The 26,699-nt window shown below is 40.7% G+C and overlaps 1 protein-coding gene across 7 annotated transcripts in view; it reads left to right on the top strand.

Annotated features, from left to right (window-relative positions):
• The window catches only part of Kcnip1 (potassium voltage-gated channel interacting protein 1), a 369,324-nt gene that overhangs the window by 302,156 nt on the left and 40,469 nt on the right, over nucleotides 1-26,699 (top strand). Inside the window, exon 1 of one of the 7 annotated variants that reach the window (XM_087194857.1) lies at nucleotides 19,442-19,651. The exons of the other annotated variants lie outside the window; for them this stretch is intronic. The gene's annotated coding sequence lies outside the window, so the exon portion shown is untranslated. Of the gene's footprint in view, nucleotides 1-19,441; nucleotides 19,652-26,699 lie in introns of those variants that run through there. 7 annotated transcript variants of the gene reach the window in all.

The raw sequence follows: 26,699 nt of genomic DNA, 5'->3' as shown, positions 1-26,699 counted from the left end.
CCATGAATGTCATTTTTAAATATGTATTAGTTATACTTACTAATGGGATTCAGTGTATTTCAGCACATGCATGCAGAGCACACTGATCAAAGCTTCTATTAGTCACGCTCTCACCCACCCCACACACGTGCTTCCCAAACTCTATCACCATTTCACATTCAGGTTGACTTTTTTAACTTCCACATATAACAGAGAACATGGGGGTACTTGTCTTTCTATGTCTGGCTTATTTCACTTAATGTAATATGGTCCAGTTCCCTCCATTTCAGTGTAAATGACAGAATTCCAACCTTCTTTATGGCCGAATAATATATCATTATGTATAACATTTCCTTTATTCACTCATCTGTTGATGGGCACTCAGGCTGATCCCATATCTTAGCTATTGTGAATAGTGAGCAATAAACGTGGGGCTGCAGGTATGTCTTTGATAGCTTATTTCATTTCCTTTGCATATATACCCAGAAGGAACTCAGAGACTGTTTTGTAGAACAGAACACCTCTCAATTGGGATTTATGGTAGTTTTCTTCACAATTAACCTGGTATTTTGGGAGTACGACCATAGAGGTAAAGGGACACCCACATCCCGTCATTTGAAGGGTGCAGATAATCAATGTCACCTAGAACTGTGGATGTTGGTCTTGATCACCTGGCTGAGGTCCTGTGTGTCGTGCTTCCCCACTGTCAAGTTACTCTCCTTCCCGGTTTTCATACTGTCCTCTTTGAAAGGAGGTCTCTATATACAGCTCATGTTGCAGGAAGGGATTCATATCTTACCTCCCTGAAGGTGGAGTATCTACATAAGTTATTTGGAATTGCTCTACGTGAAGAATTTGTTTATATTAGTGTGGGCTCATGGATATTTGCACTTACGCTTTGGATTATAATCCAATATTATTTTTATGTTGCTCAGATTATTCTACCTCTGGCTGTCGGGAGCTGTTATGGTTTGCACATATGGCCCTGCCATTAAAGGATATTTTGTGGTATATGACATGTGCATGCGTGTGTTAGTGTGAGTTTGCATGTGTGTGTCTAAGTACTTCTTTATTTTCTGGCACTATATGATGTTCTATGCTCCTCTTGTATATTTCCTGTCTTAGCCCTGAACTCAGCCATTTCTCCAAGAAACCCTGATTCCTTTTGCTGCAGGATATTAATTAATTTGTGTCAGGGACTGTCATTGTCATTCTATTTTGCTTCCTTCTTGAATGTAAAACCAAGTCATGCTCGTTCTGGAAAAATTTAGCAAATATATGAAAGAATAAGGGTAAAAATGAGTATCACTAATAACTCAAGAGACAGGGAAAGTCACTGTTAACCCTGTGAGGTATTTCCATCAGGGCCTTTTGCTAGCAGGTAGGTCCTTAGAAATCCTTCCTCTTAGAAATGCTTTCACTCTTGATCTCTATCAGCCTCAGGAATATCCCCAGGGTGTGAGAGACTGGTTGGCCTCCCTGGCCTAGTGCTGCAGCTGGAGCAGATGAGTCATTGTGGCCTCTCTTGAGTTGTCTTTCACTAAGCCTGTTCCTTCTCCTCCCTCCAGGTAACCACGAGAATCAGAGTGTGCCCTCCAGCAGACTCTGACAAGAGGACTCTTCCTAGTTCTGTGGCCTTGAGCTCAATAATTTATCTTATTTCTTTGTTCTTTAAGGAATAAATGAGAAAATGTGCATACAGTGGTTAAAAGGGGGAGCAGCAAGTGACAAGTATTGAAAAAAGTAAAGGCTGATATTATAATAACAATTATTGCTAATAACTCAAACAAACCCCTAATGATAGTTCAGGCTTAGTGTGGTCAGCAGGTCTGTGGGATGGATGTATTTGCACAAGTAAACTGCATCCTCCAGGGAGACCTCATGAAATTGATCTGGTCCTTCCCAAGAATATGGCTGACTTAGAAACATCTCCCTACAGGAGCAGCAAATGGAGAAGAGGTTTCCCAGGTTTGAGCTGAAAACAGTATTGCTCTGGAGCAGTATTGCTCTGTGGTTAAGACTGTGGGTTCTAGAGCCAGACTTCTCAGGTTCAAACCCCAGCCCCATCAGTCACTTGCTGGGCTGCCTTCACACAATACTTTACTTAGCCTCACCAGACCTAAGGCAAGGATAGCAATGCTGATGTCTCACCAGGATGCTATGACTACCAAGTATGTTCATAAATGTTAAAACTCAGAGCCATAGCATAGAGTAGGCTTGAGTTTGCCACAGTCTCTGGAAGAACTATTAGACCACCTTCTGACTTGATCCTTCTGTAGGAACTATGGGTGAAGTTATTCCACTTGTTTTATCTCCTTGGAAAACCCTTCCAGGATCCTCAGGCTGGGCCCAGTGCCCAGTGGCATCATGGTCCCAAAACTGTCCTGCCTCCTTTTCTCATCACCTACCCCACTGTCTTATATCACTGTCCAATATTTGACCTACCCAGCTGAGCCTGGGAACAACAGTAAGACTGAGTTCTCTCCAGCCCTTAGCAGAGATCTTGGTACACAGTACATAACCTATGTTTGTTGAGTGAATGAATGAATTTAGAGAATCCAGAATAATTTTACTAGCTCAGCATCATAAAGCAGGAAAATATGGAGTCAGTATACTTTGAGTAAGTCACCTAAGTCTCTGGACCTAAATTTCACTTCTTGTAAAGTAAATGTAAGAATTTGTCCTCATTTCCTGAAACTCTTTTCGAGATTAAATGAGATCATGTATATGATGCTACTGGCCACACTTATTTGAATGTTCTTTATGTTCCTGATGCTACATTAGGCTCCATATAATATATTTAAATGATAAATATAATGGTACTTAACAAATACTAGTTTTCTTCTCCTAGAACTACATAAATTTAAAGTTACTTGTTGAAAGGATGGATGGATGGATGGATGGACAGATGGACCAGCCTTCCAGCGGCAGGGGATGGAGTGAATGCAGATATACCCTTGGTTCAGCAGAAGGTGACACCATTTTAGTATAACTATTTGAACTTCACAGATTCCTGGGTATGAAGGTTTGGCTTTAATTAAAGCTTCAGCACAGTGTTAAATGCCATTTTATTTTAGTTCATAATTAACACTAATGAGATGAGTAGATCACAAGCAGCACATATTTTGAGAAAGTGAAAAACAACATCTGAGCTTGGTGGTTTTCATTTTTGCTTTTCTTCCTCCCATGCTCTGTTCAATTAAAAGTTTTGAGAAAATATTGCAACTATGCTCCTTTTCTTGGTGGTAATGAAGCATATTAATTTGAATGTGATGAATACAATATTCCACTGACTTTTTTATTCCCTTATCTACAAAAGTTTAAAATAATGGGCCAATTAAACCAAGGGAGAAGAATGCAGGGTTTGCCTGGGGCTCCAATTCAGCAACCAAAGAACTAAAAGAATAAAACTGTGATAGTGTCAGAGGCAGACTTCCTCCCCTTGGCTATAGCTGACAGACACTAACTCATACTGGACAGAGGTGGACCAGGGCAGAAAATACATTGTATTAGGAATCAAGAGGCTGGGCTATAGGCCATCCTTGAATGTTTTCTTAGTGAATATTTACTGAATGAATGTCTAGATGGATACTTGGATGGACTGATGGATGGATGGATGGATGGATGAAATGGAAAAATGAACCAGATGATCTCCTAAGGCCCCATTATTCCTAAGGTAGAAAATTAAGTCTATCATGGAGCTTGTTTAACTCTTTCAAGATCTAGAAGTTATAGGCATAACTTATAGGTAAAACCCAGTTCTCTTATCTCTTTACCCTATGGGCATTACCTATAAATTATAGATCTGGCCTGAACTCAGGTACAGCCTATTGGAGCTTTGTTCTAAACAAGTTAGCCCAGGAAAGGTTGAGCCTTGATTAACATGAGCTTCTGCATTAGAAAAGGGATGTCCTGGAGCACATCTGTGAACCTGACACACAGTGTGGGTGTCTCCCTGAGGACCTCTGGAAGGCTCCCCACCTCTGTGTGTTGTCTAATTACTAACTACCTTGCCACTGTGACACCTAAGGCAACCTGCAAGTACATACTCTGCCACCTCTGTTTACTTTGTCCCCTTCTAGCCTGTTGTCTATATTGCAGACATTTTCACACACACCCACACTATTGCTTAATTTAAAATACATTGTGCTTAGAAAAATCCTTAGCATTGTCTAAAAATCTTTGCACAGCCTGTCCCATGTATGTATCCCAGCCTTATATATTCCCATGCCTCCTCAATCCTTACCTATTCTCTGGGCTGTAGAACTGGCCTTCAATCCATTGCTAAACACCTTTTCAACTTAGGCTGTTTTGACTTAAAATGTTTTGCTCCCCCTGCCATCTAGTTAATGACTATTCATTCTTTAGCTCTCATCTCAAGCATCGGTTCCTCAAGGAAGGCATCCCTGATAAAACTCCCTACACCACCTCCAGCCTGGGTTGGTCCCTATTTTTATGGTGTCACATCCATGAGCATTTTTCCTTTATAGCACTAGCACGGTGATAATCATATGCTTGCCCTCTTATTTAAGTCATATGTATTTCCCCTATTAGCTCATTAGCTCCTCTGATTGAAACCCTAATGCTTAGCACAGTGTCCGGTTCATAATGGATGACAGTAAATACTTGCTGGTTGAATGAATGAGTGCATGAAGGAATGCCTAATTGAAGACCTTTGGCTCTTCCTGCTTCACTGCACACTGCTTCTGTTTTTGGACGTAGTAGCTCCTGAAACACTTACTTTGTGATCGACCTGATGCTGGGAGTTTAGACAGCTAAGATCTGCCCTTGGACTTGAGCACCTCAGAATATGACAAGAAACAAATGACTACACAATGAGAGTACAGTGTGTAAAGTGCCACAATGGATGTATGTATGAGGCTTCATAGACAGGGAAGAAATCTTTCTATTCTTCCTTTCCAAAAAAGATATTCCCAAAGTGCAGTTGAAAAGAAAATGTGTTGACAGAGAAAATAAGGATGAGGGCAGAATTTCAGGTAAAAATTCATGTGGGGAGGTACAAAAGGCAGAGCCTGGCACTGGAAGAAATGCAAGTCTCTGAGGTGCTAGAGTCCCAGATGGGGAGGGGAGGATGGGAGGCAGCAGAGGGCATCACAGAGGACCTCAGTGACAGCTGCAGACGGCAGCCTCAGAGTCTTCAGGGAAGGGACGGGCATGGTGAGACCTGTGATTTGAAGAATTCCCTCTGGAAGTGCTTTGGGAAAAAGGGGTTCATATTTCATGTCAAGGGCTTGTCTTCTGGGGTAATGGACACTGTGTCACAGGGCTGCCAATCAGACTCCTCCCTAGAATGTAAGCTCTCCTTTCCCAAGGATGCTCAGTGTGACTGACCTTGCTTATTCATCACAGGGAGAATTAATTTCAGGGTGGGGAATTAAAAAAATACAAGATTAAGCAGTGTAATCAGCTGCTACCGAGAGTTGGAAATGCAATAAATAATAATAGCATTGAGAGCTGTTTTTAATAACTCACCAGTGTAATTTAGCCTGTGCTTCTCGGAGCATATGTAAAATATGTCAAAATGTGTATAATGGCAAATACCTCATTGCCAGCCTCTGAAGACAGATGTCTTCCCGGGAGGGAACTGGGGCCTGTGTGGGCAGGACATGGAAGAAAACGTGGAGGACAGGATCACAAACAGGGCTGAAGAAGGCAGACATCATTCACGGGGGCGGCACTCAGGCGAAATTGTGATCATTTGCTGAGGCAATAGGTTTCAATTGGTTTGTCCTCAGATATGCAGCAGGTTAATATCAATGATAAGGTCAAGGAGATATTTGTAATTTGTAAGAGCATAAATTGTTTTCAGATGCTGTGGACTCACCACTTGCATGTAGTAGATATTCTAATTACAGATCGTCCTTGCTTATTACAGCAGGTCCCCAGGGAGAGCTTTGCAGCTTTGCTTTTACTTAGTTGAGTTACCAAATATTCATGCAACTGCTGAAATTTGTGCTCTAAAATCTTTGATAAATTCTGACTCTTGGTAATTTATGTGGGCTGACCCTGTCCCTTTAGTCCAAATGGGTGGGATGGGCTATGAATCCTTTCCTTTCGGGGAGACAGCCGGAAACTGTTGAAATGGGATGAACTCCAGAGCCAGACAGACCTGAGTTCTAGTTCTACCACTCACTAGCTGTGGCCTTCTGCAACTTATTCCTAGCATCTATCTAGCCCTGACAGACTGAGGATGATGAAGCCAGTGACAGCTAATATTTATAGGTCACTTGTTGCCTTATCTCCATCACAATAATACTATGATGTGCATTATGATCTTCATTTTAAAGATGAGGAAACTGAAGCCTGAAGAACTCACATGCCTTTCCTAGGCACTGAGCCAGCAAATAATTGTTGTGGACTTAACTCAGTTCTGTGTGACTTCAGAGCCAGGCGTCAAGTGTCCTGTGCCAGCCTCTGATATAACTGGGACAGTTCAGGGAAGAGTTGAGGAAATGTGTGTATAGTTCCTGGCACTTGATAGAAACTGTAAATGTCTCTCCAAGGACAAGTTTTATCTTCTGCTATGTCCTGTCTGGGGAGAAATAATATCTATGTCTTTGTCAAAGCTTTATTAGTGTCATCTCACTCCTTGGCCTTGTCCAAGTCACTCTATACCTCTCAAAAGCTCAGGTTTTTAATCTGTTAAATGAGGGTGAGTGACAGCTCTCACACTACTGGTTGGGGCATAAGTTAGTCACAAACTGGAAAATAGTTGCCATTGCACAGGAAATGGAAAGTGCACAGATCTGGTGAGGCAGCAGTTTTGCTGGTGGGTATGTACACAGAGGCAGGTTTTCTCCACCTCTGCATTATTGACATTTTGGGAGAAATATTATTTGTTGTAGTGGGAGCTGTTCTGTGCAATGTAGGATATTTAGCAACATCTCTGGCAGTCTTCCTAGGAATAAAGCAATGAAGGAGAAGGAAGATAGGAAAAAAGGGAAGAAAAGAGGAAGGAAGGGAAGGAGAGGAGAGTTCAGTGCTTAATTACGTCATATCCACAGGCTTGATTACAAATGTGTGTGTTGAATTGGAATTTCTGTCAAAACTCCTGCAAAGCCTGGCTTCCTCCTGAGAAAGCAAAGGAGTAAAAATTGAAACACGTCAGTGAATATTTAAACAACATTACTCACCGGCTTTATTTACAAATGGCTTTCACTCTCAACAGTTAAATTTTGCACAAACCAGCAAATGATTAGCACTGACAATCGACACAAACATTGTGCTCTTACTAGTGAATGTGCTTATTACTCTTCTCTGACAGGACAATTTCTTCTCGCTAGCCTGGTTTCTTTTTTCTTTTCCTTTTCTGTGTGTGTGTGTGTGTGTGTGTGTGTGTGTGTGTGTGTGTGTGTGCACGCGCACACACTGCTGGTGGTGGTACTGGGGATTGAATCCACTTGCATCCCAGCCCTCTTTATTTTTTATTTTGAGACTGGATCTCACTGAGTTGTCCGGGATGAGCTCAAGCTTGCAATCCTCCTGCCTTAGCCTTCCAGAATGCTGCGATACAAGTGTTGACATACTATTTTAAGCAGAGTGACCTACCCCTCTGCCCCTCAGCCAGGAACCACAAAAGAGGCAGAAAGTGGTGACCAAATGGAAAATGAGGAAGCAGTCCTGCACACTCAGAGTTTGGAGGAATAGATCCTGAAGCTCATCCCAAAGGACATGGGACCCTGAAAGCAGAATACAAAATTGATCTCCTGAGGTGCTAGGGAAGAGCTTTCACCAGTTTTCTAAAATGCAACAGGGAAAACCAGGAAGTTTCTCTACAGCTGTCTCTCCTCCCCCACCTCTTCATGGAGCCAGTAATAAAATTAAACAAGATTTGGTTTGAGAATTGTCTCCTAAGGGTCAAAGATGGGAGTGGGTGTGGAAAGCCAGCTCAGATGAACTCAATGGGCAGCTGCTTGAAGCAAGAAACCTCTTCCTAGTGATGTCATTCTGAAAGAGGGACCTCCAGCTAAATGTACTGAGGTTTTTAACCTTCCAGACTCTGCCTTAAATGGCTCTATGAGTTGACAGCAGTAAGAAGTTCATTAGTGGTTGTGATAAGACCAAGAGGAAAGCCTGTGCCTATTCAAGTATGTTGTCAGCCCCATGAATAATACTAACAGCGCTGAGTTATTGACTCTTGCTTTCTTGTCTGTAAAACAGAAATAATATATCCTAGCTCAAAAGGTGATTATAAGGAGTGGCATAGTATTTCTCCAACAAATACTTACTGAGAAGCTATACTATACAAAGAAATTTTACAAGTTAAACAGAACTTCACAAGTTAAAAAATCTTAGAGGACTCTTTAAACACTATGAACCTCTTAGTTGGTAAAAGGCTTTTCTTTTCATCTACTGTATTCAAAGTGTCCAATAGGTACACAGGGCTTGGGTGGGCAGTGAAGAGCTGAGAAAGGAAAGAAGGAAGAAAAGAAGTATGGAGGGAGATAGCAGGGAAGGATGAAGAGGGGAGGGAAGGAAGGAAAGAAGAGAGGGAGAGGGAGATGTCATTACTTTATTATTGTACAATTATCGTCATCATTATAAAGCTAATTTAAATAACCCCAGCCTGTACCCCCTTCCAAAAAGGGCACCAAGGAGAGGCCTAAGATAAAGGACACAGGAATAATTTTCTCATTTTGACTAGTGATGGGAATAATAATGATTTTCTCTCTGAACCATAACTATCTTGCCATTAAACAATTTGCTTTCTGGTAGAATCAGAACCTCTGAGATGGTCCTCTGAGGAATTCTTTCATTTCTTTCACACTGTTTACAGAAAAGAAAACTCCAAGTGCAATTATTGGCATTATTTTTATAGGAACTGCAGCAGAATGTTCTGGAAAATGAGGCTTCCACCAAATTAGTTTATCCAAATGAAGTTTAGACAGTACTTTTCCAGAAGGGATCAACTGAGCAATTTGTCCCAATGGTCCAGGAGCAGGAGAAACACTCAGAAATGCTACATCCCTACCACAAGCCCTATTGAGTCAGATGCAGGTGGACATAGTACTGAATATAGGTTTTCAGTCAACTGAGGGAACAGCTTCCATCCTGTGTGACACTGAACTGCAGGGCCCCTCCATTAACTTCAGGTTACACCTCAACAAGCCAACAAGCCAGCTGAGAACCACAGACTTAGCTAGCTAAAACAGAATTTTATTTTGTTATTTCTGGGGGTAGACACTGAAGCACAGTTTAAGCAGCACCAAATCCTGCTCAGCTGAGAACATTTGCCTGGAATGGAGATTTGTAGCTAGAGAACCCAAGTTCAAGCACTCAGCAATTCCTAGAGGAAGTCTAATTCACCAAATGACCCTTCCTTTCCCCAGATCCAAACCTCATAACTTTTACATATTCAATCTGTGAATTCTCCACGGGGCCCAGCTGATTATTATCTCCTCAAGCTAATGGCTAAAAATAATAGTAATAATGATACTAATATAGTTCCTTCCATGCATAATTACTAACTCATTTGAATCTCACAACTCTCTGAAGAAGGTAATATGATTATCTTTGTTTTACAGGTAAGAAAACTCAAACACAGAGAGGTTAAGTAGCTCACCCATAGTCACAGAGCTAAGTACGAGGTAGAGTCAGGGCCGGGGATTTAGCTCAGTGGTTCCGCTGCCTGGTGTCCCAAATTCGATCCCTGGTACCAAAAAAAAAAAAAAAAAAAAAAAAAGAGGTACAGTCAGTACAGGCAGTCTGGCTCAGAGGCTGTGCTCTGAACTTCTACGCTACACTGCAATTAGTGGGTGTCAGGTACTGTACTACATAGCTTATGGCATTATCTTACTTCACTATTGCAACAATTCTATGGTATGGGAACCAGTATCCCTGGGGAAAGGAAACTGGCTCCACAAATTAAAGTGAGGGCTGGGGGTGTAGCTCAGTGGTAGAGTACTTGCCTACCTGCACAACCCTAGGCTCTAACTCTCAGCACTTCAGGAAAAGAAGAAATAAAAGCTTAAGTGATTTAACCCAGGTCACATATATATTAGGTGGCAGGACTAAAATTCAAATTCAGAGACTATGATTGTTTGGAAGATATTTGTTACATGTGACTGTGAATATCTTGATTTCTGAGACTCAAGGGACCCCGAGGCCAGTGGGCAATACTCATCTGCTGCAACGTGAGGGCCTGAATTGGAATCCAGCCTTCCATGGAGGCCAGGTCAGAACAAAAGACAGGAACCTGGTACAGGAGTTCAGCCACCCCATCCCAACTTCACCCAGAGAAAACTCTCCATAAATGATCAGACCTTTATTTCTTTGTGACAGATAGCCCCAAGAGGAAAAGAAAATACTGCTAGTCATGATACAGAATTTCAATATAAACATACTTACCTTACAGTCTATCTGGAAATAAGAAAAGGCAATTTGTGAAATGGATTTCACGAGTGCACGAGTCAGGGCAAGAATCTCTCATCAAGTGGAAGGTGGAGCTTCCAAAAGGGAGTTATATGTGGCAGGAAGCCACATATTTTGTGCAGAAGCCGCGTGACTGGATGGAAGTGAGATGTGAGAAGAAGGCAGATTCTGTAATCAATATTCACGCAGCTCTTGAATGCCAGGCCAAAGACACACCTTTTATTTGCTGGAGGGGTGGGGAGAGCATGAACTTAGGAATCAGGTGGTGTGAGTATGATACCAAAAGAAAATTGCACCTTGCAATTGGGAAGAACTAGTAGTTGTCATTCTCGTTGTCACTGAGGTGACTCACCTTGGACACAGACGTCCCTCAAGTTTCAGATTAGTAGACAGTCACAAGGGGGACTTGTCTTTGAGGTCAGAATTCTTGGAAAATTTTACATCTTTGCCTGGTGACAGCTAGTGGGAACCACCACCTCCCTTCATGTGCAATTCACTCCCAGAGGGAAAAGACAAGGAGTTAAGTCTAGTTCCTGGCACTTGGGCTTGCATCTAACAGATGCTTAGGAATACCTGTTGGTGAAACTAAACCTGGAATTTTCTGAGGTGAATTAGGGAAATGGGTGAAAATGTGAAACACAAGCCTAGGAAAGGAGCTGTCATCTGAATCAGTAAGCATGGATCAGGTTGCAGAGAAGGGAGAGTGCAGAAGCAGGAGAATCAGGAACAGCACAGTCCTGTAAGGCAGTCTTGGTCGAAAGGAAGCAGTACAGAGAAAAGGAGAAAGAGGGAGAGGTACAGGGTAGAGAAGCCAATAGAACAAAGTATTGACTTACTGGAAACTCAGAAGCCTCCCTGGTTCTACCTTAGTCCCTCATGTGTGGAAACATGAATACCCTAAATCTCACTAAGGCCAAATTTATAAGAATTGCACTTGCTAACGCTCTAGAGAAGAGAAATCACATTGAGACCATCTGGGCAAGTGAATTTGCCAGGGTCCTTCTGGGAAAATGGGATCTGGAATGGCATGTGATGTTGTACAAACCAGGGCTGGTAAGGGGGGGGGCGGGACACTGTGACTTACTGTGTCATTTCTTGACTTATATCATTTCTTGACTTATATCATTTCTTGACTTCCAAGGAGGGAATACTCCTACCATGATGTTTCAGGCCACAAAGATCCCCCTTGCAGATTTCCTGAAAATTTACTAAGCTGATATAAGCTGACTCCAGGTGCTATAGTTTGGGTACTGTGTGTTCCCAAGCTTCATGTGCTGGCAGCTTTGTCCCTGGTGGGGCAATGTTGAGATGGTAGATCCCTCAAGAGGTGGGGCCTCATGGGAGATAATTAGGTCATGGAGGCTTCACTTTATGAATGGATTAATGTGTCGTGTGTCACAGGGGAATGAGTCGATCTGGTAGTAACAGATTAATTGCCAAGAGAGCAAGTTGTGATATTAAGCAAGTTATGTGTCTCTTGCTTCATGTCTTGCCATGTGGCCACCCATTTCTACACACACTCCCACCATTGTGATGCCATCTGGTGTAAGGCCCTCATCCTAGCCAAGAAGATGCTGGCATCATATCCTTAAACCTTCAGAGCTTTGAGCTAAATAAACTGCTTTTCTTTATAAAGTACCCAACCTTGGGTATTTTATTATAGCATCAGAAACGGACTAATATACCAGGTTACCACTGCCAGGACAACAATGAGATAGGAGATTGACCCATAGAGCTGAGGTGTGTAGAATTTCTACTCTTTTCACAAAAAAAAGGAAAGGAAGGAATACTAGAACTCATATTTATTCTTATTTTAAATTCTTTACATACACATGGGAGAAAATTTCAATAATGGTGTCACTCTCTAGCCCTGATCCCTCTATTCTCCTTTGTAGAGACAACTAAAATTCTCAATGATCAATGCATCCTTCTAGAAATATCTTGTATATACACCAGGATGTGTATTATCTCTTTTCAATATTAAAATGGGAATGTACTAAGTAACATACTTTCTCCATTTAATAATGGATTTCCCCAGAAAGGGTGCATAGTTGTGCCATATTATTTTAATGACTATATATTATTCCTTTTATATATTCACTATAGTTTATTTAACCAGTTTCCTCACTACAAGTATGTACGTTCATTTCAGCCTTTTGCTATTATGAACAAATTTTGTGATGCATAACTATGTACATATATATCTGCACATATGTGTAGGCATTCCTAAAAGTGAAATTTCTGAATCAAATAAATATATATATATAATTGTTAAATATTTACATTCTTACCAACAATTCAAGAGAGCATCTCTCCCTCCACACATTGTTACTAAAATAGTGTGTCCTAAAATCTGAGCCCAATCTTTGCTAAGTGCCTATTTTGTTCTCATATTGTGCCCAGATGTTCTTATTTGAGATAATTTTACTTGCAGAAAAAGGACCTGGGCTTATGAGGGTCTGGGAACTTGCCAAGGACACTCTCTGTGACTCTAGGTCTCTAGTCCTCTCTCCTCACCATGTTAAATACTCTTCCCTGCTAAGCTCACTCCTGACATTCCAGTGTAAGAAGAGGGGAAAGTTCCCCCCCCAGAGTCCAAGTGCTTCAGACTCTCCAACAGTATCACTCTTTTGCCTTCCCATTTTTTGTCTGTTTCTAGAAGATTTGCTCTTTCACTGATGCCCAAGGATTACAGAGACAGCCTATCCATGTAATAATTTCTGACACTAATATAAAATTTCCCAAAGACAAATATAACTGGACTCAACGGGGTTTACAATAGAATTCCTGGTGATACACTTTCCAGGACACTTCCTAGTGTCAAAAGGGGACACCCTGTATTCCAAAATCAACTTGTCTAGTTTTTTACTGTGGAAGTAAAGACAAATTGTTGTCTCTTTGAAAAGAACTCCCTTTCATCTCTCAGTCTATCTGAGATCTAAAGCAGTAAGTGTCTATCTTCATGTCTTTGAATTGGTGTACACAGACACACATCCCTTCTGAGTCCTCTGGAGAACATTCCATGAGATGTTCTCAATTATGGTTACACTCGGCTAGCAGATGTTAAGGGGTTGGTTAAACCATTGGAGAAATTACCTCAAGAGAAGAGGAAATAAAATCAAAGATGACTATGAAGCTTAGAGATTGCAAGCTAGGAGGAGTGGAGGAGAGGGAGGGAGGGAGTACATGGAAGAGAAACTGATGAAAATAAACCTGCACTTAGAACAGCAAGGAGAGAAGCTCGGGAGCGTGGTTTTCGGCTTTAATACCTGCCTGACGTCTTGCTGTGCACCAGGGTTCAAAGAAGATGTGGGCAGAGGGCGAATCTGAGGGGCTGCAAGCCTTGGGAATAGTGGTTGTCGTGTGCTCCTCTCTGAAACTTTTGCGCTACCTCGGGCTGATTGACTTGTCAGACGGTAAGCGAGCCTTTGAGCTTCCTCGTTTTATACGAATGTCTTTTCCTGCTCGGGTTGTTGTGAAAGTAGTTTAGAAAATGCAAGGAAAGCAGCGCGGAGACCCGCGGGATTTGAAAAAGCAGGGCAGAAGCAGCACTGAATAGAACCCCCGCCTTCCTTGTAGAGCGCCGCCTTGGAGGAGCGCTGTCCTTCGTGCTGAAACGTGACGTTCCGGACAGCCAGGAAGGAGGTGGTAGGGGAGTTAGGTAGGATCTGTGCTTCCCTCCTCTGTGCATGTGGGTCTTGGTGCACATTCACTAGCACAATATATCCCAATTCTCTTTAAAGGTGTCTGATTAGTATCTACAATTTTGATTAGAACCCAAAGACTTAAAAGTCATGATGCTAATTAACCTTCAAAAGTAGGAAGATTACGTGGAGGTAAAAATCTTTGTAAAATGCTAATCAGATTGCCTGACAATTTGAAAACATTTGACAGATGCTGGTTCCCCTCTCCAAGCTCGAGCCGCAGGTCTCATAAGAACGCTTATTCTAAAACCTCTCACCAGCTGGGACGTTAGCCTTTTACTTTCATGAGAATGTAGTTATAAATGCAGGTTAGCCACGCTGTTTTTGACCAGAAACTAGTGGTTTGGGACCTTCGAGTTCCTCTCTTCTAATTATGCATAACATTTCTACTAGGTTATTGTAAACTGTAGTCCCCCCCTCCATCTAAGGAACACAAGAACATGCTGCTTCTTACTGTGTTTGAGTAGCGATAAGGAGACAGAAATGTTAATTGCACTGATGTAATCAGTAAAGAATAGTTGAAATAGCACATAATATCCCTTATACCCCTTGGTCATTACATACTATACATGTATCAAATTATCACATAATAACCCATAAATGTATACAATTAAGATACAATTGTACACAACTTTAAGATACAACTAAAATAAAATGTTAAAAGTCACAAAAAGAAAAGTAATGGTTTGGTTTCTAAAGTTAAAGCAGCTCAAAGGATGAAGATTTTTCATCCTCCTTATGGGATGTTGTTTCAATAGAATACAGTTTTGCCTGTATGATTTTTGTCACAAAATTAGGCTCCTGGAAAGATTTCACATTTTAAAAAATCTTTTTTGTCACTGGAGATCGAACTCGGGACCTTGCACTTGCAAGGCAGGTGGTGGAACCATTGAGCTAAATCCCCGGCCCAGATTTCAAATTTTATAAAAAATGTATTAAACAATACCAGCCTCCAACAACATATACTCAATGTACAGATATATACAAAGTTTATTCAATGTGTATTCTTCCATAACTGCATAGCACAGGCAGAATTTCTCTTCCAAGAGCTATTACATGACAAAATTGTACATAATAATAAAATAATAATGAAATAGTCCTTTGTAAACAAAGGACTCGCTAAAATACTAATCAAAGCTAAGGCAAACCAAAATGGAGATTTCTCAAAGAACTAAAACTAGAAATTCCATTTGTGTGAACTGTTTCCTTTCCAGGTATCTTCCCAAAAGACAGGAAGTCATCTTATTACAGTGATACATGCATACCCATGTTTATAGCAGTACAATTTATAATAGCTAAATCTTGGAAGCAGCTTATATCCCCTTCAACAGATGAATGGATAAATAAAATGTAATATTTAAGCACATTGAAGTACTGTTTTGCTATGTAGAATAAGCTAGATGCATTCATAGGTAAATTGATGCACCTTGAGACCATAATATTAAGTGAAATAAATCAGATACACAAGCATAAATATTGCGTGGTTTCTCTTATGTGAGAAGCCCCAAATATAAATAGAGCAAAATAAAAGATAGATTATAGGGAGTAGGAAGATATTTTTCAAATAGGCAGGCAACAAGAGATGGGGGGAGGTAGACAGAGGAAATGGAAAGAAGATGAAAAATTGAAAGAAAAAATGGAAAGAGCTTTTGCAAATGAAAAGGGGATGAAGAGAAAGAAGGAGCCGGGAGGAATGGAGTAGGATACAAAAAAATAATTAAGATGTGTTAGGTATGCGCAGCAACTCCCCACAGTAAATATGGTCATTGTGTACTGCAAACATGCACAAATAAAATTCTTCTTAAAACCTGAACTGTAAGATGATGTAATTGGATAAGCCCTAGACTAAGAGTCAAGGACTTTCTCTTCATGATCTGTCTCAGTTTAATCTTTTTTTTTTTTTTGTACCGGGGATCGAACTCAGGACCTTGTTCGGTGCCACTGAGCTAAATCCCCAGCCTCTGTCTCAGTTTAATCTTGATCAAGTCACTTCTTACAAGCTGGGTCTCAGTTTCTCTATGATGATTTTTAATCTAATTCATTCTGCTCTAAAATTCTTTGGAATTCTAGAGTGACCCAAAGACTTCTTTGAACTCAGTGTAATAGATTAGGATGGTAACAGACTCTGTGCCCCTCATCTCTGCTCCAGCCAGACCAGCTCTGCTTTATCTTTTCTAGATTTTAGTCTTGAACCCAGGGATTTGTAAACTTTACTTAAAATTTACTGATTCTGTGATTATATAGCCCTGCTTCCCCGAGATTTTGAAAGCTGTAGACATGCAGAAAACTTTTTCTTCCTTGAAAACCACCTGTATCTAAGTCTGGAAGATATATATATATATATATATATAGATATAGATATAGATAGATATAGATATATAGATATATATATAGATATATATGCCCTTCCTGGCCAAATTCAGTTTACCAGTCCATAACAATTGAGCAAAACCCCTGATCTCCATTAGATTTGATGAGAACATGTCCCAGCCCTTCTAGGCACTTTAGAGGAGCTATTCACAAAGATTAAAAATTAGGAGATATTCACAGAGATTAAAAATTAATACAAGAGCTACCTACTTCCCTTTAAGGTTAAAGGTGCAATAGAAATATTGTCTTGCTCTTCTTATATCCTTTAGTATACATCTCCTTTCTCCTACCATAGCTTCTCAATATTGCAGTTTTTTATTACTAGAAATGATACCAATCATTCATCTAATGTTATAGCAATGAGGATATTTAAGGTGAAAAGTAGAGAATGTATGCTTACAACTACCTGTAGGAACCTTAGGTGAAGGAAAAGAAAGAAATTAACTTTATTCAGTACCTACAGTATGCCAAGTGCTAAGTGCTTTTATATCCATGAGCTAATGTATGCTTCAAAACAGCTAAGAAAAATATTTTAAATAATGCTAGAAGGTCGGTGTCATTATTCCTATAGATTTAAAGAAGTTAAATAAAATTTCCAAAGATGTAGCAATAGTAAGGTGGAGGTGCTTGTCTCTAAAATTTCACCCTCTGTTCTGTATACCAAATACCTCAGCAAGTGAGCCAGTTCCAGATGGGGGTCTGTGATCTTCCATTAAGCCCATCCCAGATGTAGACTCATATACTAGACCCCTCATTTATGGGGCCATTTTCAATGTGTATATGACATGGGAAACTGCTTAAGAGACAATATCAGTTCTGATTAAGGCATTTGAGTCCAATGTGTGGAATCACTCCAAGGACAGCAGTGAAACATTTCTGAGGAACCCATCAGTAACACTTCTTAGGTTCTTGGTCTTAATAACATTTTTCAGGGATAATTTGGGGGTGGTATTGAGGTACCGGGCCCAGTGTCAAAAGAGTGGAGTTCCAATGCCAGTTGTGCCGTTTGTTAGTTTTGTGACTTTGAGCTAGTCCTTTCATTCTCCCTAAAGCCTACTTTTTTAATATAAAATAGAGAAATGAGTATGATAATTGTATTAACTTCCCAAGGCCTCCATAACAAATTACTACAAGCTGGGTGACTTAAATTAATAAAAATTTATTCTTTCACAGTTTGAGGGCTAGGAATCTGCAGTCAGAGTGTTAGAAAACTCTCCTAGAGTCTGAAGCTTCTTTAGAAGGATGCTTCCTTGCCTTGAAAAGGATGCTTCCTTGGCTTTTGTAGTTTTTCCTTATCTTCAGTACTCCTCAGCTGGTGGAAGCATTGCTCCAGTCTTAGCCTCTGTCATCACACAGCCATCTTCTTCCTGTGTGTTTGTATCAGCACATAGCATTTTCCTACTCTTATAGGGACATTGGTCATATCATATTAAGACCGACCGTAATAATCCATTTTAGCTTGGTTGCATCTGCCAATACCCTATTTCCAAATAAGATATCTGGAGCTAGAACTTCAACAAATCTTTTGGAGGGACACAGTTTTTAACAATTGGGGGGATATAATTCAGTTTATGACAATATCAGTGAGATGTTTACTGTAGTTTAAGGATTAAAAGAAGTGATGCATGGGGAAATGCCAAGCTTCTTACCTATCATATGGCAGGTCCTTCGTAAATGCTTCATTCTTTTATTGGTCTGAGATTATGCCAATCAAAACAATGCATTATTTGTTAGGAAAAAGACAAAGCCCATGTTTTGTGTCTGTGATCTAGAGCCTGTCAGTCCTCTTGGAAAGTAAGTTTCTTCCCTTTGATTTGAAAGTTGCTATAGAAGCATCTAGCATCAGACCAGGGGATGAGCTTTGTCCTGTGTGCAGTACAGTTATGCACATCCAAGCTTCACCACGAGGGCCTGCTCATCAACCAAGCTCATCACTCAGTTCACCAAAGTGAGGACAGATGCTGCAGAGAGAAAAAGATCAAAGTGGGGCAACACTGCAGAAAGTTCAAAGACCATTACTACCTATTAATTCTCTGCCTCTCCTCTCACCCATTACTTACTTGGCCAACTTCATGCAACCTCACCCTCAGTCAGGTGACAGTGCTCTTTGTCCAAAGCATCATGACTACTGGTTCTGTCACAGTAACTAGAGAGTGATTCCCTATTCTGAGGCAACTTATCAACTAAGCCAGTGAGGCATAGATCAATGTTTCTTAAAGTGGGTTCTCCTGCTGGCATGTGTATTATCTGTCAAAATAGGGGGACATTTTACTACATCTTGGGCTATTACTTGTTTGTGAAATCAAGAATTTCAGCCAAAATTAATGGCAATAATAGTAAGTAAAATTCTTGGGAAATAATGATCATCCAGGTATGATTGCTTGGGTCCTTAGAGTCAATTTTCTATGCACTCTGAATTGCATGAAATATATAGTATTACTCTGTTGGCTTGCTGGGTCCACTTGATGGCAAAAAGTTTGAAATATGATTCTTAGGCAGCCAACTACCTTCATTATCCAGGTTCAACCATTTCTTATAGACTCGGCACCTAATAATTCACAGCTCAGGAAACCCTGGCCCATCCAGTGTTTGAGCTGGACACCAAAATAATTCTATGAGATATAATGCTTTCATACTATTTTTGAACCAATTGTATAGTTTGAAAGCTGAGATTCTTGAGTTTTTACATCAAAGCCATGTGACTAGGAAGTAATAATTTCAGGACACAATTCAAGTCTTTAAGTCTCACTCCAGAGCACTTTCTGCCATCCAAACACAGTCAAACTCATGCTTAAACTGTGCCCAAAGCATTGGAACATCACTATTTTTACACAGTGAATACCTGTATTCCTCCTGGTAAAATACTCCTAAGCTAATGTGGTTTGGTTATAGTGAGCTGAATAATGGCTACCCAAAATTCTCAGCCTTAATCCCTGGAACCTGTAAATGTAACCTTACAAGGGAAAAAGATTTTTCCTTTTTGTTTTGCTTTGCTTTTGCAGATATGATTAACTTAAGAATCATGAGATGAGAAGATTATACTGAATTACCTTGGTGTACCTTAGATGCCATCATAAATGTCCTAAGAGAGAAGTAGATAGAGATTAGACACAGAAGAGGACAAGGCAGTGCAAAGATGGAAGCAGGGATTGGAGTGATGTGGTTATAAGCCAAGGAATGCTGGTAGCCACCAGACACCGGAGGAGGTAAGGAATGAGTCACCTCTGAGCCTCTAAAAGGAGATGGCCTTGTAAACACCTTCATTTCAGCCTAGCAAGAATGATGTTCAATTTCTGGCCTCCAGTTCTGAGAATAAATTTCTATTAGTTTAAGCCATCCAGTTTATAGTAATTTGGTATGACAGCCTTTGGAAAATAATATGTAGGTTTTCTAAAATACATCTTCATTTGCTACAATAGAATATAAAATGAAACACATGCACTTACCAAAAAAATCCATATCCTAATGCTGAGTAAACAAAGTAACCCAAGTGGATTGCTTTTCCACAACCTTGGCTCCAAACTTTTCTCTCTTTTCTCCTTTTTCCTATTTTCTACTACTGGATTTGGTTAGTTATTTTAGTTCATCTGTGGATAGAGTTATACTTTCAATGATACATTTAATCTTTGATTATTTAAATATTGGCTTTATATGGTGTCTGTTTCCTACCCTTTATGAAATATCAGAAGACAAAGACACTTTTACTTCTTTCTGGTTTTCTCATCCTTCTGTCTTCCAAATCTGTTCATTGTCTTAACAGTTTTACATTGCCAAGGTTCTCCTAGAATTCTCTATTTGTATATGTACAGCAAGGGCTTCCCCTCCTCCTATCAGATCTCAGTCTGTGTTCGGAAGTCTTCTCAGTCCTTCTGATATGAAAGAAATATCCAGAGCTGCCCAGACCAAGGCCCATTGCTCTTCATTCAGCCACAGCCTGAAGATCCCAAATCTGGCCAACAAAATGAGATGGATCCCAGATTCTCTCTGCCACCTGCCCACCTGTCCTGCAGAACCATTCTGCAGCTGAGAAACTCCCCTAAAGTGCAGCACAAAAGATGCCAGATTTCACAGCTGGTATTTTTCAGTCAGTTATAGCAGACATGATAAACCTTTAAGTTTCCTTTTTCTATCCAAATTCATAGATTCTGAGAAAAAGAAAAAGAGCCACATACAAGTAAAAGCAACTGCATTTAACAAGATTGCACTTCTTCAAAGAAAAAGAAACTATTCAATTCACCTGCTTTTAAATTTTTTGTTTTTATTTATATTCAATTATACAAGGAATACATGAATGGATGCTCATTTTGTAAACAAACCCTTACAGTACAGATAACATAGAAGTGCCCATTCCCTAGTTCTACTTCCCATTCCCACTTTTGTCCTCAGGACAAAGTAATATTAGTATGCTAGTGTTCAGAAGCTAGAGATAACGAGGCCAATTCCTGGGTGCTGACATAGAAGGCTCATAACCTGATTTTTAAATTAGGGAAAATTAATATAAAATATATTAACAAAGTCAAATGAATCTAGTCTGTAGGTTCATGTCATTTTCAGCTGCAAAAGAGACTGGGAAGAAAGAAGAATGTGGATAAGATTGGAAAATGAGAAGTGAAAAAGAAAAGAGAAACAGTCACAAATGGCAGAGAAGAAGGAAGGAGGTGAACAGTTGAGAGTGCATTAGCAGAAAGGAGGGGGAGGGAGCATTAACAGGAAAAAGATTGAGTCAACTCCAAAATAAGCCATTGATTCTCTGTGTTTTGCTTTGGTGTCTAAGTAACGTATTTCCTACCCTCTTTGGCCATTAGGAGTTGGCTCGGATATGGAATGGCTTTCCAGTTGTTCCTTATCTCTTATCCCCCCAGGAACTCCATACTGCAAAGGAGAGACATAGCAGGTGCTTTGCACTTGAGTTGTGACCAGGGCACCATCCCTACCAGACAAAATCAGGCACCCCCTCAGCTGAACCCAACCTGGGAGTGTCCACAAACCTGGCTGCAAAGGAGAAGTTGTCTGATTACTTTCCTGGAACCTGTACTGCTGGGCAGGCAAGGTTTTCTGGAATGAAGACTTCAGTGTCCTACACATAGACATTTGTGGAGTACATTCAGTGTAGTACTCCATTGATCCAAGGTCCTTGAAATGAGTAAGCACTGCAGTGTTTGTCCTTTATTTCCTTCAAGGCAACATTCAAAGAATAAGAAGTCAGAGCAGTACACAGATCCCTCCTTTCTACCTCCACCTTTCCCCTCTGGGTCCTGCCCCTTTTCTCTCCCCAGGCCTAGGGCCCCAAGACTCTCTCTTGCTCCTCAGGGCTTCCATCCATCTTTTTCCTGGCTCTTTTGATCTTAGTCTGTCTGTGTCAGTATTTGTCTAGGTCATGTACCATTCTTCCTGGACTTTACTTGCTCTTCAATTAAAAACAGATTCCTATGTAAGGCAGCCATTTGGTCAGTGAATGAGCCTGAGTATGAACTTTTTTGTTTTTTAAAATTATACTACTAATATAACATACTATTAGGTGTTTTCACAATTGCTTATTTTTGAAGCTAGAGAGAAGATGGTTAAGGTGACTTGATCCTTTCTAGAAGTCACTCTAAGCTGTGCCTCAGCATTAGGGGAGAAGTTGGTATGTCATATACTGTGAGATTTACCAGCTCCTGAGTCAGAGAGCAGCATTTGTATTTTGTATCCTGACACTGTATTTTGCACACCATTATCTCTGGAAATGGACTTCACCTCCCTGAAACTCACTTTTAAATCTGCAAAATGAGTAGGTTTTTACTACTTCACCAGGGTGTCCAGAGATGAAAGGTAAGGTGGACTGTCTCTGGCATAGAGTAACTACTGACTGTTACCTCTGAGTGTGAGGAAAGACTATGAAAGATTCCGAGTTACTCATCTGCAGGCAGAAAGACTAGCTGGAGGCCCAGCCAAAGAGGGGTACAAAACAATGCCAAGCTGGAGGAAAAGACCCTTTAGGTTTCCCAAGAGAAAAAGAATATGACTATATTAAATTAATAGGTAAATATATTAAACCTTTACCAAGCAAAGTTTTTGGTAAGACATTATACACTTCATAGAATTGTCCCTCAGTACCGCCCCTCAGAGATTAGTTTCCAAGAGCATTGCTTTCCTGAAGGATCTGAGGATGCCCAATCCCTTATATAGAATTACATAGCATTTATATATAATCAACATATATCCTCTGATATATCTTAAATCATTTTTAGACTACTTAAAATCCCTACTATCATGTAAATGCAATGAAAAAAGTCATGTGCTGTATTGTTTAGGAGTTAATGACTAGAAATTATCTGTACATTTTCAGCACAGATGCATTTTTTTTTCTTTCAGATATTTTTTGGATCTGTGATTGGTCGAATTTTCAGATGTGGAGCTTGCAGAAACAGAGGGCCAGCTCTACATGTTATTTAATTTAATCCTTATGTCTTTAAAATAAACCATTATTTCCCCATTTTACAGGTTAGCAGTGGAGAAGCTAAGCCACTTATTTAGGGTCACACAATTAATGGGGAGCTGGGATTTAAACCCAAGGACTCAGGTTCCAAAGTTCAGGCTTTATATGAGAAGCACAGAAATAGAGATTATTTTAACAAAACCTGGACCCCACCCAAGGGCATGACTGAGACACTCACTGAGCAGAATGAAGGGTCTAGCTGAAGGGTCACAATGAAGAGATGAGTGGGTGGAATGTATTTGGGCGCATTTGTGTTGTTTTGTTAAATGTATATCAATCTTCATTCCACTCGGATGTGCTCCTTTTAAAGAAAATGCAAAAGACTTCCTTCCTTTTTGGGGGGTACCGGGGATCGACGGCGAAACCACTGAGCTAAATCCCCAGCCTGCAAAAGACTTCCTTTGAATATAAGGCCTGCAGTTTGCCTTTCCCCTATATACAAGGGGAGGTTTGAGGATACACTGACCTGTGAAGACAATGCTTATTCTGCTCCATTCACCACTTGCCACTATACCCACAAGAGGCCAACACAGAATATGTGTTCGGTAAGTAGTGAATAAATGAACAAATAACTAATGATTGAGAAGCCCAAGCAGAGATTTATCTCCAAAACTTGCTCACATTTTGGGGTGCATTTGGGGTCCAAGACAAAGGCTTCCAATTTCAGCAGGATGGACTCTACATCCTGCAACATGTATACAGTTACTTCTTGCTCTTTTTCAGTGGGCTTTTGTTTTTCCCCAAACCTTGGCTCCTTTTCCAAACTTCTCTATCCCTTTGTTGATATGCACACTACATATTCACATAAGGTTGTTATTTCCCTCTGACTTGCCCTGGAATAACCCCCTGATATTTCGGAAAATATTCCAAGAATCAGGAAAGTTCTGTTATTCACAAATAGATATTCACTAAACACTGGTAAATGAATGGATTAATGCACAAACCAGTTACCAGCTCAGTGCATAGCATAGGACCCAACAGTCTTTTCCAGCCCAGAGAGTTCTTTCAAACCCATCTCTGGGGCCTCTCCCTTCCATTTCTGCCTGGTTAACAACAGACCCAAGGTGAGCATGTCAGTGGACTTAGACTCTAGCCTCAGGCACACCTTCTCAGGGGTCACTTTAACCACTGTAAGGCGACAGGGTTGAATTAGATCAGTGGTTCCCAAATTATGATCAGCAGGATCCCCATAAGGACCACATTGTGTGGTTTGGGTAAGGAAAAGTACATTCTTCCAATCTTCTATTTTAACCGAAGCATCTCCTTTCATCTATTTCACATGCTTAGTTTCCATGCATGATTTCCTTCAATTAAAGAATTCCTTACCCTTATGAGTATCTGAAAACTACTAGATGGTAACTAAGGTCTGTCCAAACTTGAAGTCTTAATGATCCCATAATTCTGTTTTATGGACTGAAGAAGACCCATGATGTACTTGCTTTCAAGGTGGACAAAAGATATGTGATCCAGCCAGGGCCATAGCATTCCTCTGTTGCGCTATCATCATGACAGCCATCAGTTAAAGTCCTTATTAGTGCATCCTCTGGGTTATATACTGGGCCTGAGCCATAACCCCTATGACACTAGAACAAGCAGCAGCCACAAAACACAGAGAAAGATTTCTGTTCCTGTGGCTGCTAGAATCTTAATAAGTTAAAATAATGTTGCAGAATCCAACATGAGATCACCACACTTCTGGTGCCAAAAAAGGTATGTTTTATAGAATGTCCAGGTGAACAAGACCTTAGAAAGAATGGAAATGCTGTGGTGTCCTCAAAGTAACTGTAGAATTTGAGTCAAAGACCCAAGTTTAAACCCAGCTCTGCCATTTGCTGACTTCTGACTTTTGGGCAAGAGACTTAACTTCCATGAGACAGTTTCCTCATCTGTAAAATGAGAATAGTAGAACCCACCTTGTGAGATGTTGAGAGAATGAGTTGAAATATATTACATGAGAACACTGGTCTCAACACTAAGACTACAGAAGACTCCATCAGGGCACAAAAAAGAGGAGGGCGTCTCTTCTTGGGGATCACACATGGTGCCTTATCATCACCTGGCCAGCAGGCAGGCAATGGGTCCCACTGCCATGGCCTCAGAGGCTTCTAGTACCCAAGGAGCCTGCGGGGCCCCTCAACTACCTCCTCAGCAACCAAACTCCATCCCGTCCCCAAGGCACCAGTTTGCAGGGGTGAGGCCCTGGAGGGGGCGCTAAAACACCACAGAGACCTCTCAGGAATTCAGTGTAGAAAACACATTAAGTCCTGTTTACATGGAACTGCTGTTTATAATTATTGTTCCCTATGGGATATTCCCCCACTGCTTCCTCCAATCCTGTTTTAAACTGCTCAACTAATAGAGCTTTCCTGGCTTCCCCTGGGAGACATTCACCGATGCTAATAGAGACATAATTCAAAAATTGCTTGATATACATACCCTCAGTTTTCCCCAAGAACCACCTAAGTAAAGATCCTCAAACATGCAACTCACTGATTGGTCAGAGGCAATTAAGCATGTATGGTATTAAATATTTATGCTTCTATTCAGCCAGGTCACCATCAGACCACAGAAGTCAGAGCACTTTATCCTAAGACTCAATCTTTGCTGCCAAGTGCAGTGGGATAGAAGTAGACTGCCAGATGGGGCCCCTGAAGAGCCTCTCCTCTGGAGTCTCCACTCCAAGCCTTTCCCAGGCTTTTTCAGGTAAAGCAAGGAGGTTTAAGCAACATTCTCCAGGTCTAGAGAGGCAAAGAACCAGTGCTGGGCATCCCCAGGAACCATAACTTCCACCCTTCTAATGTGTAAAGAGGAAGAGGACAGCAGAAAGCAGATGAGCACATTACAGCATTGCAACAGTACATTACAACATTATGCAAACAACATTCTATTATGGAATTACAGACTTGAGATCCTGCTTCGGGACACCAGTGCAAGCATGTACTCTCTGGCTGACCCTGCAAGTCACTTCAGATTTCCAAGATTTAGCTTGTCCAATGGCAAACTGGGGATACTATTTCATCTCCCAGGATTGTTGGCAGATTAACAAATCCAAAAGCACTTAGTGTATCTTTATGTAGCAAGTATTCAATAAACTTCCTTTTATATATCTTCTCTTTGCTAAAATCTGAATGAGGATGGTCATGCTGATAATGCTTGTTAAACAAATACATGAATGTTGAGCAAATCCTAAGCATCATAAAATTAGACGATTAAAAGAAGTAAACTAGGACCAATTAAAAGAAGTTCAACTTCCCCAAAAGTAATAAACTTAATGAAACTTGTTATCTCAAGAGGAAATTAATATAAATTGAAAATAGCATAGGTTCAAGATGACTTTAGAGACGTTTCTGGAGACTGGATTCATAACTGATTAATAAAGTAAAAATAGAGAGAGAACTGCCCAAGGCTAGAAAGTAGGAATCCAGTGTTCCTCTCCCCTCCTTTCTACTGCAAAAGAAACTGAGGTCCAGAAAATGGAAATTCCTAGGCCAGAATTTGGATCTGGGCCCAGAACCCAGGCTTTCCATCCCACTCCTCTGTCTATCCCCCCTCCCCCCACTCAATGTCATTTGCCCCTGTTGACAACCCTGGAGACAGGCCAGCCTACCTGCACATTGTCCCTTAAAGATGAAGCCAGGATGGGTTGGGTAACCAGGCAAGGTGACCCAAAGCCTCTATTCAGTGCACCAGTGCACCCTTCTCACACAGGGATAGACGTAGGGAGGAAGAGATCACAACTGCTACTCACCCGCCAGGTACCATGTTCAGAGTATTCT

Source organism: Heterocephalus glaber, unplaced genomic scaffold (genome assembly GCF_053883595.1).
Source record: "Heterocephalus glaber isolate CG9 unplaced genomic scaffold, H.glaber_assembly_v1.0 deba00001606, whole genome shotgun sequence".
Lineage (NCBI taxonomy): Eukaryota > Metazoa > Chordata > Mammalia > Rodentia > Bathyergidae > Heterocephalus > Heterocephalus glaber.
The sequence above is the reverse complement of the archived record's forward strand: the minus strand, read 5'-3'. Positions and strand labels throughout refer to the sequence as shown.